This window comes from Canis lupus, chromosome 1 (genome assembly GCF_011100685.1).
Source record: "Canis lupus familiaris isolate Mischka breed German Shepherd chromosome 1, alternate assembly UU_Cfam_GSD_1.0, whole genome shotgun sequence".
In the NCBI taxonomy this organism is placed as follows: Eukaryota; Metazoa; Chordata; class Mammalia; order Carnivora; family Canidae; genus Canis; species Canis lupus.
Genome location: NC_049222.1, coordinates 63,391,433 through 63,410,857, shown reverse-complemented (window position 1 = coordinate 63,410,857; position 19,425 = coordinate 63,391,433).

Here is a 19,425-nt window from a genome sequence, read left to right as displayed (position 1 = left end):
CCATTCAATCCCTTCCTACTCCATTTTTTCTGCAATTCTGATATCTCAAACCCACTTAGCAAGGTCTAGATCTTCTTCCATAACTCTAAGAACTATCCTCATATGGAGTTTTTACCATCTCTTTGGAGTCCTTGTCAGAGTTGAATGCTGTGTTTTAGAAGGATGGATCATAATTGATAAACTCTTCTTATTGAATCTTTTTCTAGCTGTTTGATCAAACACACTTGGAATTTACTCCTGTGTGTACTTTCTTGGTTCCTACTGGTACATGCTGGAGTACAGATCTTTTTGTCTCCCATCATGCTCAGCATCTTTTGCCTGGTTTTGCTGTGACTTAATCTTTTACAATAGGTCTAGTGTTTAGGAAGAAAGATATGAGCAGGTCTTAAGTGGGGAAGGGCTGGGATACAAGGAAGTGCTATGTCTGAACATGGAGGGATGGGCGTCTTCTGCAGGCTAAGGGGAGCTGGAGCAGTGGGCCTGGTCCTCAGCTTTTCCTTTCCTGCTGCAGGAGATGAGAACATGTTTGTGTGCTGCCAGGCAGGCCCTCAGGCTTTCACATGTGGTTTTTAAATTGCATGTTAATCACCCTAATCTTTTCATTATTTTTTTGAGAATGTTCATTGAGCTAGACAACATTCATACAATTCCTTATAATTATAATTTTCCACATGTCTAATACCTGATGGATGCTGGCTAGTGAATTCTCTACTAAAGTATACAATACCAATTCACCATAGATGAAAATTTTATCAGTTGGGCTGCCACCCGTATTAATCAGTTCTCCAACTATAGTTAGTGATGAGACCCTTGTTGTTAGTCTGGATACAGTTGATGATTGATCCTCTAAAGCCCTACTTCTGGTACCAATAGTCACAGGTAGCATTCTCTGGGAAGCCGACTGTGAGATGCAGTTTACTGTTCATGGTTTTTATTAGGAAATGTCCTTAGAATCAATACCTGTGGAAGGGAGGGGAAGAAACAGGACTAGGGAAAGAAAGAAAGTCAAGCTCTGATACTTGTCAATAAGAGCTTCAGCCAACAACACAGAGAGCTCTGGAGCTTAAATGGGCTGTCAGAGTTGTCCTGCACTGGGTTGAAATGTCAGGGCATCCATATACTAACGTGTATGGGTCTCCCTGGGAAGTGTGTCACTTTCAGCTCTTTACTGTTGAGACAATTCCTGTAAACAAATTGAGCAATTGGGTGTTACATTGACCACAGGTGTCAATTTTGTTTAATATGAATTCATAGACCCCTGGGGTTACCATAAGAGCCTAATATAATCCACTTGTCAACTATGTTTGGATTTTTGTCCTCAGGGAATTCTTCCTAAAGCCATTTTAAAATGACTTATCCTCTTGATGTCAAGAACAGTCCTTTGCTGTGTTAGTGATTTCAGCAGGTACAAAAGGGAATATGTCATCATTTGGTCCATCTTGATTTGCTTGGGTCCTCCCATGCCAATTGATGTTATGGACACAGAAAATGTAAGTTTTAATTGAGGAGTTCCTGTCAGTTAGCCAAGCAGCCTCTTTCATCTTGGTTGGGAGAGAATCATAGTGTTCAGATCATGGAGTGATGAGGATAGCTGGATCCTCAGTGGACTCAAACACTGGCAGTGAAGCAACCTGCTTAGGCTGAGGAATTCAGGAACTCCCCCTGAATATCAGCCATGTCACATGTCCTCAAACATACCATTTGTATTTTATCAATGGGCTCTGTTCTTCTTTTTGTCTCTTTATTGTTTCTCTGATGCTATCCAAGACTCCACAGATAGCTTTAATCTCAGACTTATCAAATGTTCTTCTGCGGTAGGACTCAGCCGCAAGTGAGTTATGTTCCTTTATAAAGAACATGAGAACACCTGCATCAGGGTGCTTTCAAATTTGAAACTCCAGCAGTGTCTGAGGTAGAGCAGTATTCAATTTCTGCTGTATACTCTAGATGACATGGGATCTATTTACAGACACTTTTAAAATCAACTGAGCATTTGGGCATCTTACCCCTCAGTAAAATTTGAGGAGTAATGTCTGGGACACAGTCATTTGTGAATCGTTTAGCTTTTTTCTTCTCAGAACCTCATCCAAAGGAGAATTCTTTATTTAGCTCCTACTAGTCTGTCTGTGTCCATGTTGGTCTCACGAACAGACTCTAGCTTGTAGGTTAGATGGGGCTGTTCACAAAGGAGTTAATGGGAGTCAGTACCCTAGTTTCAAACACTTTCTTATTCAAAGCAGAAATCTCTTGTTGGCCTCTCAGAGTTCCACAGTGCCTGATACCAAGAAAGGCTCAGCAATTCCAAAGTTCCACCAAGTATGTCCAGTTAAAACCTGGTGATGGGTAGACACGGTTATATCTTATTTGATTATGCAATAGGCAAATCTGACTTTATTCAAGCGGGGATATAGGAAATGAATCTGAAAGGGCCTTCTGGGGTGCAAAAGTTAAGACTAGCTTTGAAGATGTTCTCTTAGCTCCCAAATGTTGACAGTGGGTTATGAAATCTCCAGTAAGGATCCTGTCAATTCCCTCTCTTTTCTTTCTACTCTTCAGCAGCCCTCTATAAATCCCACCCAGTAAAGCTGGCTATTGTTACCTTATTTCTTTTTTTAATCCCACCCCAACCTACTTAATACCATCCTTCATTTGGGTAGCACATATTTTCTCATTATTTACTACCATGAATGGAACTTGGTTTAGTAAGTCAGATCCATCACCCAAATAATTCCTTGGCATCCAGGAGCATGGTTACATAAGATGCCTGAAATCAGAGGCATCCTTTTTACAGTTTCTGTCCTGGTGAGTTACTCACATTAAGTGAGATATCTCTTTTTGATTATCATACGGCTAAGCTGAGAACACCTATACCCACATATTACTATGCTTCTGAAGAAGGGTTCTAGTCAAAAAAGAAAAGGGGCTGTGTGGGATTATGCTCTCAGGGTAAGTCAGTCAACTTCGTCTTTGCCCATGATATCACCTTAGTGGTCTTGACATCTTGATGGAACTGCTTACAGTATTTGCAGAGACTAGGACATGTGGTCAATTCAAATAATCCCTTTAACTCAGCACTATCTAGAGTTAGTGATGGGATCTCCTGACCATTTATTCTGAGGATCTATGTAAGACAGATTCATCAAGTCTTTGTGAAAATTCTCCATAAAGTATCTTACCTTTTAACAGGCTACCCTCTAGATGTCCTGGACATCGGGCCATTGCTCTTGACTACTTCTATGCTTCTTATGTTGATCCATCATCATAGGCAAGTTACTTTGTGAAGGAATATAATATTTGCCCAGATGACCGCAGGAATCTGAAAAGGCTTCTGATAGTTGAAAAAAATGGTTTGATTTCTTTCTGTTCCAATTTTCTAGTTGGAGATTTAGTTTTCACCAATGATGCCAAGAGCAGCTTAGAGTTCTCTTTCTATTCACTTAGCTGATTCCTCTAGGACTAAGTCTATTTTTCCCAAAGCCAACAGGTAAGATTTGTCCCCAGAATCTTACCAAGGATGTTCAGGAATCTATCTAGGGCCTCAGTTTTTTATCAAGTTTTTTCCCTTCTTTCTTTTCTTAACAAAAAACTCCTTATCATGTGTAAGTATGAAAGATAGTCTTGCCACTGCTATCAGTTTGTGCCATAAAATGTTGAATTTTCAAAGCGAACTTATGTGAATGAAAAATCTTACCAACAGTAAACTTTTTAAATATATAGCAAATTATGCAAGCAAGCTGGGAGATTCATATGGAGAGAGTGAGTTACACTCTCATGGTTCTTTCCTTTTACTAGGTTATTGGTCTGTTCCACCTCAGTCTACTGCACTTAGGTAGCAATTTCAGATCTAGCCCTATAGCGAAGTCTGACCTTCCTGAAACCCCTTGTGCTTGCAGCTGCTCTCTTACACTCCTCCCCGTGTTCATTGTGTCTCATGGGATTAGTTACTTTCCTACTAAGTGGCCCACACAAATTCCCTGGCTGAGGCAATTCTTCCATTTAGCTATCATTGCTACAGGCACTTTGCATCTATTTCCCTTCTTCCTTTGTCAGTTCTTTAGTATTCCTAATTCCTGACTCTTTGGACCCTTGTTTGTCAGCATTCATGGCAGGGAATAGAATTCATTCAATGTTCTTAAGCAGGAAGGAATTAAACTGGGGTGCCTGGGTGGCTCCATCGGTTAAGTGCCTGCCTTTGGCTCAGGTCATGATCCCAGGGTCCTGGGATCCAGCCGTGTGTTGGGCTCCCTGCTCAGCAGGGAACCTGCTTCTCCTTCTCCCACTCCCCCTGCTTGTGCACCTGCGCTCTTTCTCTCTGTCAAATAAATAAATAAAATCTTAAAAAAAAAAAAAAAGAAGAATTCAGTAGCAGAATTAAGGTGCTTATAAAATTGTGCTGGGGAAGTCAGAGGTCAAGAAATGCTACTGCCACCCAGTGGTCAGAGAAGTGCTGCATTACTACCAATCTCACAGCTGTCACTGACCTACATTTATTTCTTTAGCGTGGACAGAGAAGCTGCTCTGACACCTACAATATCCACCACATCCTGCTTATTGGCCCCTCCACTAAATGATCAAGATTGGCTCCCATTTCTACCTTACAAATTCCAATGGGCTCACCTCAGGGGTAGAAACTAATCTCATCCAGAAAACGAGCTGCAGGGGTATCTGGGAAATGTAATTTTTAGCCATACAGCCCCCATGATATGGGGGTGGGAGCATAAAATAAGGAGTGGGCCACTCCAGTGAGTGCCAGCTGACAATACCTAACACTAATTTGTAGCACTTTTGTCATCTCAGAGTTTCATCTTACAGTATCAGTGTCCTGAGTCCACACCTGACGTGATTCATTCTTTCTGCCTTCTTTCAGTCCTTTTTCTATCATATCTTTACAGTAATTTCCCCTAATTGAAGAAGTGGCAGCTAGCTACTTATAATTTTTGAAATTAATGATAATAGATTAATGTTTTCACTGCTAGTGAAACATTTGCATTATTACTGAAACCTTCTGGAATCATTACCTTAATTTTAACAATGACTCTATTGGGAATTAGCAGTCCCTGGGCCAGCCAACATGGGAAATAAACTCTTTTACTAAGGTTTTGTAAGCCTCTCATCTTAGGCTTCACATAAAACTTGCCCTCTTTTTGCCTCTGTCCCCAGAGGTGACCTCAATGCGTTAGAGTATGAAATAAATCAGTCTCTTACTTTGTGATCAGGAAATTATGAGCAGTGTTTTTCTATCCTGAAAATAGTAATGCACAAAATAAAAGGAACTTATTCTGATATTTCTGGAAGACTAGAGAGGATTATTGTTGGTAGTAATGATAATGAAAGTATCCATTTCAAAAGTGACAAAAAAAAAGTTTGAAAATACTTTGGAGTAAATCTTCAAAAACCTTTTGTCTTGCCCCTTCCATGGTTTAGTCGGTAGGAACAATCTCAGAATTGCATCCCTTCAAAACCCCAAACTGATAATTGAGCAAATGGTTTAGAATTCCATTTTTAGAACTTGCTATTTATATGCTAAGATTGAACTCTAACATGGATTAAAAATTCTTTGAAAATGTCCCCAACATTGTATATCTCATGATAATTATGTTCTTGATTTTCTTATTGTTTGTTCTCTTGCCTATCCTTTTATCTTCCTTCCTCTGACTCTCTTTGCTTGTCTTACTTGTTCACTGTAAAGATTTAACATACTTGTTATTTTTTTCTTCAGCTGGTATTTTATTGTTTAAAGGAAATTTTTCATTGCTCAAATAGTCTATTTTTTTCAGTAAATTAAACACTGCTACAAAGCTGATATTTTTGATAAGTGTAGAGCTTTACTGTGATTGTAAAGAACGCCATGGTAGGAACATTATTCAGAGCAAAACAGTCAAGATATTGTGACAGGACAAAAGAAGAGACCACAGAAAGAATATAATTTTTTTTTTTTGCCTCTGGGGTATGAATATTTGGTGTTACTAATGGTACTGATTTTTCACTGAGTTATACAATTCACTATTTCTTAATGAATTCTTCTTGCTAATTAATATCAGACAGTGCAAATCACAGTGGATATAAAGTAAAAAAGTTTTAACCAGCCACTGAAGCCAAATGAAAAAAGCCCTAGATTTGTACAGAAAGTGTTCGGAAGATGAGTACTTGTTTGCTTTGCTAAATATTCAAAATGTGAGTAATATCTAGATGCAAATTTAAACTGTGTATACCCATTATGAACTAATTGAAAACTGTGCTACTTACTAAACTACAAGTAATACATTAAAGTGACTGAGATAATGCATTTTTTATAATTTCCCATGAAAAAAACAAATGCCATCATTACAATAATAATATGTTTAAATGCTCAAGGACATTTTAATGTTTTGTTAAGCAGTAAGGGCTAAGTTATTTGTGTAAGACGTGAACCACCATGGCATTTTTATAGCCTGAGTATAAAAGAAGAACATGACAGCAGAGGGCTCAACTCGAAGGCAACCCCGTCTTATGCAGGCCCATGCCGGGTGCTGTGCATGGCACAAACTGGCCCTCAATTATTGTGTGTTCAACAAAAAAATAGATGCTATAATAGCAATAATAAATAAGTCGTTCATTATAAATATATTATAGTTTATCACTGGGAAGGATTTGGATGAAGATTCAATATTTATTTAGTCCTACTTTGTGACAAGAACTACATTAATCTTTTACATGCGTTATTTTGTTTACTTCTTTCAACAATGAGTATGCATTGGGAGGGGGGAACAGATACAGTTCATTAGTAAGTGATTTTATGGCATTAAGATTTAAATTAAAAAGAGAAAGTTAGGAACTTATCACAGAAGTAATACTTGTTATGGCAACAGAGATTATGGTCTCATCTAGCAAGAAGCAGTGGATTCTGACTGAGGGGTTGCTGTGCCTTGAGGAGGCATTGCCAGGGCAAGTACGTACGTACTGTGAGTACCATTGAGGTAGCCACAGTGGCTGCTGCCATTGCATTTGGGACTCCTTGTTGCCAGGAGCCAGCAGGCAAGAAGAGGAGCCACCTTATCAGCTTAGGGAATTGATGCTGATCCCGGGAGTAGGGAGGGCTGCTCTTGCAAGTGGAGTCAGGAAAGAATAAGTGTGGAATCTAGGTGATCCACTTGAATGCCTCTTGTTGCTCCGCTGACCCACTGGAACTGTGGATGGACATGTGCAGCAACCCTAGCCTGGAGGTTAATTGTCAAGAGCTCACTGCCCTCAGAAATGAAGATTTGACTCATACCACCATGGAAAACCATGACCTGCCAAGGTGATCACTAAGGGATGAGGGGAATTCAAAACAAACAGTGGAAGAGGGAAAGGACAGGAGCAGTGGTGGACCTGAGATCAACGGCAGAGACCACAGTTATCTATAGTTCTTTTAATAAACTTCTGTATGCAAAACTCAAATTATTGAAGTTATTCAAAATTTCCCCTCAGGAAGAGAGGCCCATGGGAACCATGGAGGAACTTCCCATTGAATAATCTGTGTGGTCTGGGTGGCCCTGAAGATGCTCCTTTTGGGGCTGGGGCTGCCGGGACCAGAGCTCAGAGATCTCCAGCTGCTGTGCTCTGACTCCCATGGCCACATTTTTATAGAAGTCACACCTCCTCCAGGCCGCTCTTGCCAATGACTATGGCAGGGGTTCAAAGGCAGACCTGTTTCTGGGAGAAGCAGGATGCTTCTGGTAGCAACTTTGGCTGAACTTTTCTTTGACCTTCAGTCAGTGATGTTTCCACCCCAACCTTGCTTTTTTCCTTCCTCTGTCCTTCACTCAGTGTCCCATTTGAGTCATGATCTAGTGGCTCTTCTGGCCTCGCTGGGCCCCTACCCCATTTCCCCTCCTAGCTTGCTTCTCACAAGGCCTGGGCTAACACACACACTCATTGAGTGAAACCTGCCCACGTTTTCACCAAGCAGCTTTTGCTTAAGTTGGATAATAAGCTGACAGCACAACATTCTTATCTTATAAGGCTGACAAGCCTCCTATCTCCCAGAAATTAATCAAATTTTCAGGCCTTTTGAAGAGACCTTTCTAGTTTTTGCCGCTCCTGCAGATAATTATCTTAAATTTTTGCTCATTTCTTTGTTCCGTTCAGTGTGATGTTGGGAGGCAGAAGTAGGTAACAGCATTTGGTGAGGAAAAAAGAAGTAAAAGCGTGTTGGAATTGAATATAAGTCTTTTAAATCTTTAACATTAGTTCTAGAAATAAGTTAAACTGTGTTCAGTTTTAATCGTCTCTCTTCCTGTCTAACCACAGCTATTTTTCATAGCTATTTTTCTCCTATCTTTTCTTTTATTTCTAATACCAAATATATTTATTCATCTTAGCAACTTGGATTCTTTGCCTCCTTTTAAATGCTTTCATTTCCTGTTTGCTATTTATATCAGTCATTCATTTAACCACATTTACTGAAATCAACTCTATACTGGGCAGGGAATGGGGATGAATAAATGAATGTAACATGGATTTATCCTCAGGAAACTAACATTGTACTAAATCCCAAACCTTCTGGAGCTTTTTCATAGATAGGAGGGACTTGAGGAGAGGAATTCTATCCATTTTTCAGCCTGACTCCTATTTTGGCCTGTGCTGTGAATTACCCAAGTCACGTGACTCTTTAGAGGAGGACACATGACCATGTACAAAGTGTAGAAATCTAACAATTTTGTGTATTATCGAATGAAAAATGAAGGACAGTTTATGTAGCTGCTACCCAGAGGTTGCAATAGTAAGCGTATTTTCCCCATCAGACCTTTTTTTCCCCCCTCCCCCTGGGTAATCATAGGAAACCACTTATTGTGAACACTTATTAACCAATTGAACTGATTTCTTATAAGGATAGAGTGTGATTTTGAGTTTTATCCAATTGGAACTTATCATGAAGCATGATTGCCTGTTTTAATGCATTACATACAATCAGAAAATATATGCTAATTAGGTAAATTCTTTTCAAGTATGTTTACGAGATACTAGGTTCAGAAGACCTGGTGTAAAAATTTGACAAAAACATGCTCTCAGGGGCAAGATCTAAGGCAAAAAAAGAAAAAAGAAAGAAAAAGAAAGAAAAAGAAAGAAAGAGAGAAAGAGAGAAAGAGAGAAAGAAGAAAGAAAGAAAGAAAGAAAGAAAAGAAAGAAAGAAAGAAAAAAAGAACAATCAACAGTAACATCTGTTCATGAATGTTCCCATGAACTTTAGTTTTTGTTTTTTGACCAACTCTTGTTGGCTTTAAACCCAGATTTCATCTTAGAATCTGATTTTCACATTCGTCTTATAGATACAATAACTCTTTTTTTGTCGATCTGGTATCTGACTTCAGACTGTGTGTTATATTTTATTGAGCTATATCTTATTATAGGTCTTCTTAGATCTCAATCTTGACGTGGCTATTTTTCCCTCAAAATTTTATTATTAAAAATTTGAACATGCAGTAACGTTCTGCCATTGAGATTCTAGAGTTAATATTTTACTATACTAGATTTACTACATACATGCCCCAATATATCCAATAATTCATCTTATTTTTTTGGATGCATTTCAAAGTTAGCTGCAGACATGACACTTCAGCCTGCATAGCACTACTTAGAGTTTAGTAATTCTTTATTGTGCTATTTAATTCTTTTGAAGTAAATTTTATGTTCAAAAAATTGCTCATAAGTGTTCCATTCTAGGAAAATGTCTACAAATGCTATGACCTGTGTAACCTAAATCCTTGAGGACATATTTCTTTCTTTGTTAAACTTCTAGTTCACAGCTCACAAACACATTGACATATGACTGAATTTAGCTGGGACAAGAAAAACCTTATTGGCAGATAAACTTGTTTTAAAATCAGCGTCACTTTATGACATCTTGATGGTTTGGGTCTAACCATATATTACTATGTAATATTGTCACTTGCCCTTCAACATGGCAGTCAACCCCTCTTATCCTAGACTATAAGCTCAGCATTGACAGAAAAAAAAATCTCACTCATCTTTAATTCCTAACACTTAAGAGCTGATAAATAACTATTTTACACTTTAAACAATAAACAGATATTGCATATTAATCTACTCAAAAAATCTGCCCAAGGTGATAATGTATACAAGTATCTCTTACTTTCTAAATAGATTTAGTTGCTGAGATCAGATAGCAAGAGTTTGGACCACAATTTACATAAACATAAATCCCTGAATACATACTACCTGTCCAAATACTTCATTTGGGAGAGGAGGCTATTTTGACCCCTAATGTATATCAGACAAAGTCTCATCCAGATGAGGGTATCTGCAAAATACTGGCCTAAACTGGTTTGCTATCCTAATAAATACTTGTTAGGGAATGACTATATTCTTCCCCTGAAGGACAGCAGGACTGCTTTAGGATAAGCGTGTAATTCCAAATTATTGTGGACTGCAGTTTATTTGAGAGAAAAGCATCAAATAACGGTAGAAAGAACCAGAATGTTGGTGTGCTTGGGAGTTTCCATGAGAGCTGCTTCTTTCATCCCAACAAAAGGCTTTCCTTGGCATGTCCCCAGTGGACATATCGTGAGGGGTGACAAACATCCTTTGAGAATCATTTCTGGGTTTAATGAATTGCTGAGAGCACAGGAACTAACATACTCTAGTTCATGTTTTCAGATTTACCAACGTCGCAAATACTCAGCACCTAAAGTGCTCTGACTCTTCAACTGTATTATGCTCTCACAACTGCAGAGTTTTGCACCTGCATCATTATATTGTGCCATGTCCTCAAGAGGACTTCTCACGGGCTACATCGCTGCCAATAACCTTCTTAAGCCTCCTGCAAAGGTTTAGAAATATAAAGCAAGGTCACACCAAGAGAATGAAACACAGGTGAAAGCAGATCTGGGCACTACACAAATTCATGATAAGAACCAACCGGAATTTCCCAAGAAAGAGACAAATCAGGCTGTCAAGTCTTCAATTGTCCAAGTCTAATTCAGGCCAAGCTAATAAAACTAGTAAGTTGGGGGTTGGGGGCTGAGTTATCAGCAGGCCCATGGAAACAGACTCCCACAATGCCATTTTGCAGCCTGATTCTGATATCCTAAATTCTGCTTAATTATCTATTGTTAGTTGTATGTGATGGGTCTTTCTTTCCATCTGCTATGACACCTGACCTTTATATGATCAGTAATCCATCACCTACACTTCTGGGCCTCGGCCTCTCATGGATTCTGGGGCTTCTAAGAGCAGCATGTCCTATTGTTCTGATTGGCTTTACATGCTCTGGCATTCTAGATCACTTCTCTCCATAATGCTCCTTTAGTCTTGGTGTTTTAATAGTTATCAACCAAGAGCATTTTTTTATTCAGCGCTCTTAAGTAGCCAGATGAAGTGAACCATAATTGATTCTTTTATCCATTCATTCATTCGTTCAAATATTTATTGGCTATTTATCATATGTCATGCTTTGAACTCATTAGGTGCATAGACAATGAAGGGGGCAGAGATCAATCTCCTTTACCCAGATAAGAGTGGAAAATGGTAGAGGAGGCCTACAGATAAGACATATAAATTCCATCATTAAGGATGAGAAGTTTGCTACCGCTGGTAGTTGTGGATGAGATGCAAAAGGGCAGCAAAGGAAGCAAGTACAAAGACATATGGTATGAAACAGTAGAACGGATTAGAATAGCTCAGAATGGCTGGTTCAATGCTAATGTGTAACATTGGTGGGAGGCAAGGTTGGAAAATTAAAAATAATACCAAATATTTATGTTGTAATTTGTTCTATGAATATTACATATCTTAACCCTTTAGAACACTCTAGGAGGGAAGTATGCTGTCTTTAACACTGCTCCTATTTGAGAGATGTAGGAATGCAGGCAGAGAAAAGCTAATTCAGCTAATAAAATGTAGACCCAGGATTCAAATGCAGGCAGTCTGCATTTTTTTCCCCTTGATTTTATTTTCAAATTCAGGGGTTTTTTTTATTAGGTAAAATGTACATATTGTAAAATTCACACTTTCTATGTGACAGTCTAGGAATTCTGACAAGTGTGTTTGCTCTTCACCCATATGGTGGCATATATCAGAAGTTCTTTCCTTTCTACTGTTGAATAGCTTCCATTACATGAGATCCATAATTAGTTTATCTAGTCATCAGTTGGTGGATATTTTTGTTGTTGTTTTACTTTTTGGTAATTACGAATAAAATTATGTTAAAGTCCCTGTCTGATAGTTCCAACATCCAGGTCATCTCTGAGTTTGGTTCTTTTGATTACTCTATCTCTTGACAATGGCTGTATTTTTTTTCCTCTTGCTTCTTTGGGCATCTCGTAATTATTTATTACATGCTGGGCATCATGTGTAAAACAGTAGAAACTCAAGTAAATAATTTATACCTGGAGGCCAACACTCTTATTCTTTAAGGCTAGCAGTATGAGGTACTGAGTCAATCTTGTCAGGAGTTGAGCCAAATTTGAATTTTGTTTTGGCTTTGCTAATCATCAGTGTACCACAGGCTCCAATTTCCTCTGGGATTTCGTTGTGATTCGATGGGGACTCGAGAACCCTAGGATGTTTCCCCCTCGGTGTTTCTGTTTCACTCTCAGTTTTCAGGTATTCCTGAATGGCTGTGTCGCCACAAAGGGAGCTCTCTTTCTCTCTCTCTTCCTCTACACCTTTCCCTTAACTCGAGGGCAGACTCTGTAGCTTGTTCCTTGGAACTTTTCAAGCTTTTGGGGGAGGCAGAGAGATTTTCTATTGTTTGGGTCCAGCCCCCATCTCAAGCAGATCCTGTGTGCCTGAACCTCAGGGGAAGAGTTTCTCAGGATTTGTACCCCTTCTCCTTGTGGCCGCCCACTCTATCTTGTCTCTGTTGCAAAATTCACCTGGAGGTGAATTAGGATGTGTTATTCCTAGTGGTATTAGGATGGAGTCCTGGGTCTTTTTTGCTGCTCTCTCCAGGGTAAAGAGTTTTTCCTTTTATCTTTCCTGCAGCATCAATATACCTTCACCTGAAGATGCTAGCCCTCCCTCAGTGGCTTTAGGTTTTTGCTCCATATGTGAGAAAGATCAGGACAGGGGTGTGGGATTACATACCTTTCCATCAGTGGTGGTAAATTTTCTCCTCCCTGTCTGATCACTGTAGGCTCTCTCTGGTCTCTCATACTATCCCTCAATCTTTCTTCTTTTTAAAAAAGATTTATTTATTTATTTGAGAAAGAGAGAGAGACAGCAAGCAAGGAGAAGGGCAGAGAGAGAGAGAGAGAGAGAGAATCTTTGAGCAGACTCCCCACTGAGCATGGAGCCCAACTCAAGGCTCCATCCCAGGACCCTGAGATCATGACCTGACCTGAAATCAAGAGTCTGCTGCTTAACCCACTGAGCCACCCACATGCTCCTTCCCCCATCTTCCATAGGCAATAAGTGAAGGTCTATGGAAAGGAGACCCTGAATGTGAACATATTGTGCTTGAGTCTAGGGTTCCTATAGATTCTATATTGTTTACACTAGACCACACTTCAGGAATTCACTGATTTTTTAACCTAAATTTTTCCTAACTGCTTGTATGGTAGATACATATTGCTCCCATTGCTATTCCCCACATGAGAAACTTTCTGTTCCGTATCTCTTTGGAGAAGCCTACCTCTTTGGAATGCAGGCTGCTTCATTGCCTTGAAACCACAGCTCTTTGATGGATTCAATGAAAGCTATCACTTCGTATTTAGTTTTCTTATTGTTGGGAGGGAGCATGCTTATTGAAGCTTTCCCCAATCTAGGCAGAAACCTGGCTTTGCTTTTAACCATCACACATCCATAACAACTAAGAATTAGAACATTTAGGGTGTGAGGGGATCCCTGGGTGGCCCAGCGGTTTAGCGCCTGCCTTTGGCCCAGGGCGCGATCCTGGAGACCCGGGATTGAATCCCACGTCAGGCTCCCAGTGCATGGAGCCTGCTTCTCCCTCTGCCTATGTCTCTGCCTCTCTCTCTCTCTCTCTATCTGTGTGACTATCATAAATAAATTAAAAAAAAATTAAAAAAAAAAAGAAAATTTAGGGTGTGCATGTATGTATTCTAATAAAGAGGTTTGATTTTATCCTGAAAGACAGACAGGAGATAACAAAGGACTATTTATTTATTTATTTATCTATCTATCTATCTATCTATCTATCTATCTATCTATCTATCTATCTATCTATTTATTTATTTAAGAGTGTGTGTAAGTGGTGGGGGGGAGGGGCAAAAGGAGAAGGAGAAATAATCTTAAGCAATCTCCATGCCCAACACTAACCTGAGATGAGGCCCAATCTCTTGACCCTCAAAGATCATGAACTGGACTAAAATCAAGAGTTGGATGCTTAATTCATTGAGCCCCCCAAGTGCTCTGCAAAGGATTTTTTAAATTTTTTAAAAAGATTTTATTTATTTATTCATGAGATACACACAGAGAGAGGCAGAGACACAGGTAGAGGGAGAAGCAGGCTCCATGCAGGGAGCCCCATGTGGGACTCGATTCCAGGATCCCATAATCAGGACCTAGGCCAAAGGCAGATGCTCAACCACCGAGCGCCCCCATGAGGCCCCCTGCGAAGGATTTCAAACAAGAGAATAAAGTAATCAGATTTGGGATGTAGAAAAATAACGTCAACAGCAGTGTTAAAGGCACATTTCAGAAGCAGAAAGATAGTTAAGCTTGAAATATTCTGGGGATGAAATAATGAGCACTTGGATAAGAAGAAATGGGCTTGGGGCACCTGGGTGGCTCATTGGTTGAAATTTGTTGATATAAATGAGATTGTCCACAGAACGTAAAGTTGCAAGAATTAGGAAAGGGCTTGATAAAGAAGGAAAGTGAGTTTAGTGTAGAGAATTGCCATGAAAGAGAAGAAAAAAGGTTTTAAGTATAGAGTGGTTGTCAATGATGTCCAATAGTTATTGAATGAAGTACAAGCTAAACTTAAAATTAACCAATGGATTTTTCAAACCCAGACAACAGGAAAAATTGAAAACAAAGCCCCAAAAAGGTATATTATACAGACGGAGGAATTCAAAACAACGGCTCTTCCACATGAATCTACCCTTTCCATGCTGTATTATGACGTCTCAAGCAAAAACATTATATTTGGAAAGCTACAATATATATGGCAATGGTATGTTTCTTCAGAAGGTAGTACTCTCTTTTTTTTCTTTTTTCTTACATGTATAGCTTGATCAAAAATTTTTTTGCAAAGCCACAGAACAAATAGAACCATAACTTAAATATTACAATTTATTCAGCTGATTTAATGTATTATCAGATTATGTTTTATTGTATTTCCTATTGTTACAAATATTTTCTCTCTAGCAATATGGACTGTGCAGTACAGGGGAAGAGGTTGGTGAAGACCAGAAAAAAAGAAGGCTTTAACCTGGGGCCAAATGTGTGTGTGTGTGTGACTGTTTCATTGCATTTAAGAATGTGATTGATTTTAGAATTAAAAATTCTATTCTAAGAGACTCATCTCAAATTGACCTGTTCTGAAGAGTTGGTTTTTCAGTACTGAAGAGTCAATATTTGTCTTCAGTGTCCTGTCTTATGAGTGAATTTAAAATTAGTCATCTTGCATTCCCGTATAAGGCAAAATAATTTGATTTATCTGGATTTGTGGGTCTTCCTAACTGCATTTTTCTCAAGAATGAGATTTTCTTTTAAGTATTTTTTGTAGATTTTAAACAATACTTGTTCTTTCTCCATCTTTTTATATTTAATCACTTTAACTTAGACATACTTCTATTGTTGAAACAGGTTATTTGTGAAATGTCCTTTTCGCATGTCCTTCCAGGACAATAAGCTCGAATCCCCCATTTTTCTGGCAATGCAAACCTTTCTATTCATTTATTCCTTTTGTTTTGTTTCTGATTATGTTTAATGTAAACCGTCTATGACCTGTCATCTAAAGGCCCCTCAGGCTTAACACTGTTGGCAGTGATTTTTCTTACCCTTAATTGTGCTCTTGACTTTGGTTTAGTTTGTCCCTATCTCCTCTCTGAGCTTCCAGGTTTATAATTTCAAACTATTCATTTATGTGCCAGTCACTCTTGCCTCACTCTTTGCATAAGCATTGATAAAAATATCTCTTGTTATGCTATGACTTTTGTTCTTTCTCTTTCTGGGATTTAACCTGGAAAGAGGAATGGGCTCTAATTCCTCCTTTATCTTGGGAGAGGGAAGCATTGACTGTTCCTTTTACCTTATCTGTTTGTAATCCATCTAAAATACTTTACCCTCAACTCCACCTAAATGTTTCTTATTTTTTTTTAGCAGATGTTTCCAAAGTACTGTCCATTTTCACTCATTTCTTTCTCTCTTTGCCCTGACAATGCTTCTTTCTATTTTTCCTTCCATCAGCTGCATAGAATTATCTTTTTCTTCCTTCCTTTTGTTAAAGTCCCTTTTTCCCTCCATTGTTTTTAGGTCCCAGAGGCAGATCTTTCTGTGTTATTACCTCTTTATAAGTTTCCACTGAACCTCATTCGGGAGTTCTCAACTCTTCCTACACATTAGAATTATCTGGAACTTAAAAGAATATACCAATTTCTGGTACCGAAACTAGCCAAATAAATCTGAATTGTGGGTGAATTTAAAATCTTCTCAAGTGATTTTATGTGCAACCAGGAATGAGAACCATTGATCTACTATTTTTAGCCAGTTTGAATTTTCTTACCTCCCTGTTTCAAGTTACTTCACTGAGGATATCTCTGTAGGGCTTTTTATTTTCCTGGTTGTAAAACCATATAGCATTTGCAAATAGTGCTAATAATCTCCCTTCAAACTGATAGGACACTTATGAATCCCATCATATTTCCTGTCACTGGATGAGACCTAGGTAAGGCAGGGGAGAGCAGAGAAGAAAACTACAGAAAAAAGGTAAGTGGCAGGAGGAGTAGATGGGGAGACACACAAGATGGAGAGAGTCACAGAGGGAAATTGAGAGTGGACAAAAGTGTTCCTCAAAGTGACAAAATCAGGCAGGGTTACTTGCTAAATATGAAGAATGATCAGAGACCTGAGGTTGGGGGGTGAAGGTTGGGAATCTTTGCTTGAATCATGTTCAAGATGATCCAATGCCTCCTGAAGTTTAAGAACAACACTGTTCAACAATAAATTGACAAATCCCACCAGAAGTTATTCATTCTTTTAGAAACACTCTATAGCATTAATAAACACTAAACAAGGAAAAATTCATTGAAGGGTGGTCCCTAATAAAACAGAAATGCTGTGTGTGTATGTATAGGTGCAGGTGAATGGGTGTGTTTGTGCTTCTGTATATTACCATATATTCCCCAAATTTGTAAGATCGCAGGATTACCCAGCCTACTTGTTTAAAACTTAGATTGCTGATCCTCTTAATGAGCTTAAAATGAAGATTTTGACTTAGTAGGTCTGGAGTGGGGTCTATGAATATGTGTGTGTGTTCTCACAAATTTCACAGGTGATTATCATGATAAGGGAAATCTAAAAACAACTGATGTTGGGCAATTTCAGAGGAATTGGTAAGATCTCTTTTAACATTAAATAGCTTTAAACCTGTTTTCTAAAGCCAGAAATTCCTTTAAAAAGGTTCACTCAGTAAGTAGATCTAAAGTATACATAAATGATATCAGATCAGTTTCTAAATGATTGTTTATTTTTTAATTTTTTTTTAAGATTTTATTCATTTATTCATGAGAGACACAGAGAGAGAGAGAGGTAGAGACACAGGCAGAGGGACAAGCAGGCTCCCTCCTGGGAGCCAGAGGTGGGACTCGATTCTAGGACCCCAGGATCACAACCTGAGCCAAAGGCAAATGCTCAACCACTGAGCCACCCAAGTGCCCCTAAATGACTTAGGATAAGGCAAATGATAGTCTAAAGACATGGAAACACTACAAAGACATGCTCACTTTCCTTAGACTTTTGCTTTGGGTAAGTGGATAAGCTTCAGTAGCCAGATCAATGTTCTGGGTGAGGTGAAGAACTGACCATGTGCTCTGGGTGATTGGATGGGCAATGCTGACACTCCATCTCCACTTTCAGTGAGCTATGTAGAGAAATCAGGAGAACTGACTCCCATATCTTTCGCCTTGAGTGTTTTATGCATCTCTCTCCCTGGAGGTCCAACATTCTGCTAGCTGTCTCGCTCCTGTCTCAACCTACATTGTCCAAGATGCAAGATGCCTCCCTAGACAAGAAGTTCACTTTCTTTGGGGCCTGATTGCTTAGCCTAGAGATGATGGTGGCTCCTAATAACTGTGTTCCATATATGAAAAAGGAGAGAGAATCCTGTTTGGCACACCGGTTTCACTGTGGGAAATGCAGTTCATCAGATGATTGTATTTGGAAACCAGTTTTTCTTCCATTTATTTGTGCACTTAATTATGAACAACTTTGTATCTGTGAATTTTTCTAGTGGCTCCCTTTCGAACAGGTTTTATTTTTTTATTTTTTTTTTAAATTTTATTTATTTATGATAGTCACAGAGAGAGAGAGAGAGAGAGAGAGAGAGGCAGAGACACAGGCAGAGGGAGAAGCAGGCTCCATGCACCGGGAGCCCGATGTGGGATTCGATCCTGGGTCTCCAGGATCGCGCCCTAGGCCAAAGGCAGGCGCCAAACCGCTGCGCCACCTCCCTAGGTTTTAATCCCTTGAACAGGTTTTAAATGTGTGGGTTCTTCTAGTCCTGTCAATCCACCATCATTTATTTTCCATCTTCTAAGAGTATTTCCAATTTCTTTAATGTTGGCCATGTCCTTTATTGGTTTTTAATACTTTCTATAATTTTAAGGGTTTAGAATGAGAAGGAGGTCAGAGAAATGAAACCAAAATTGATGAAATATCACATTAGTCAATAAGAAAAGAAAGAAAGAAAACCACAAACATCTGGCTAATTTAAGCAGAAATGGAACTTACTGAGAGGATATTAGGAAGTTTGCAGAATTGCCCTAAATTTTACAGAACAAAGTTTCAAAAATCTCCAATGCACCTGTGTTTTAAGATCAAGAGGCTGAGAGAAGGAAAATTTGTTATTCTGAGCATTGATAGTAGGATGGAAGCAGTCAAGGCTTTTCCAAACTCTTGGTCTATGAATCACCTCTGGCTTCACTTTCCTTTATGCAAACAGGACCCAACTTTCCAGCGATACACTACACTCATTAATTACCACTTTAAAAAATTCTTGTATATTTAACCTTGCATTGTGTCAACTTGCCAATCTTCAACAGTGAATCACTCTGCCATCTGTTTTTCAGATTTTATTCCCAGGTTGCTAGACTTTGCAGAATAAACTCTCAAAACTATGTTGACTGAAAATTCATACTAACTCAATGCTGACTCATTAATTCATCTAGGTGTTTTCCTTGACCTTCCTTTCTACTTTCTCTTCATACTTTGTCTTGAATCATCAGGAAGTGGAATGAGAGGACCTGATTTTAACTC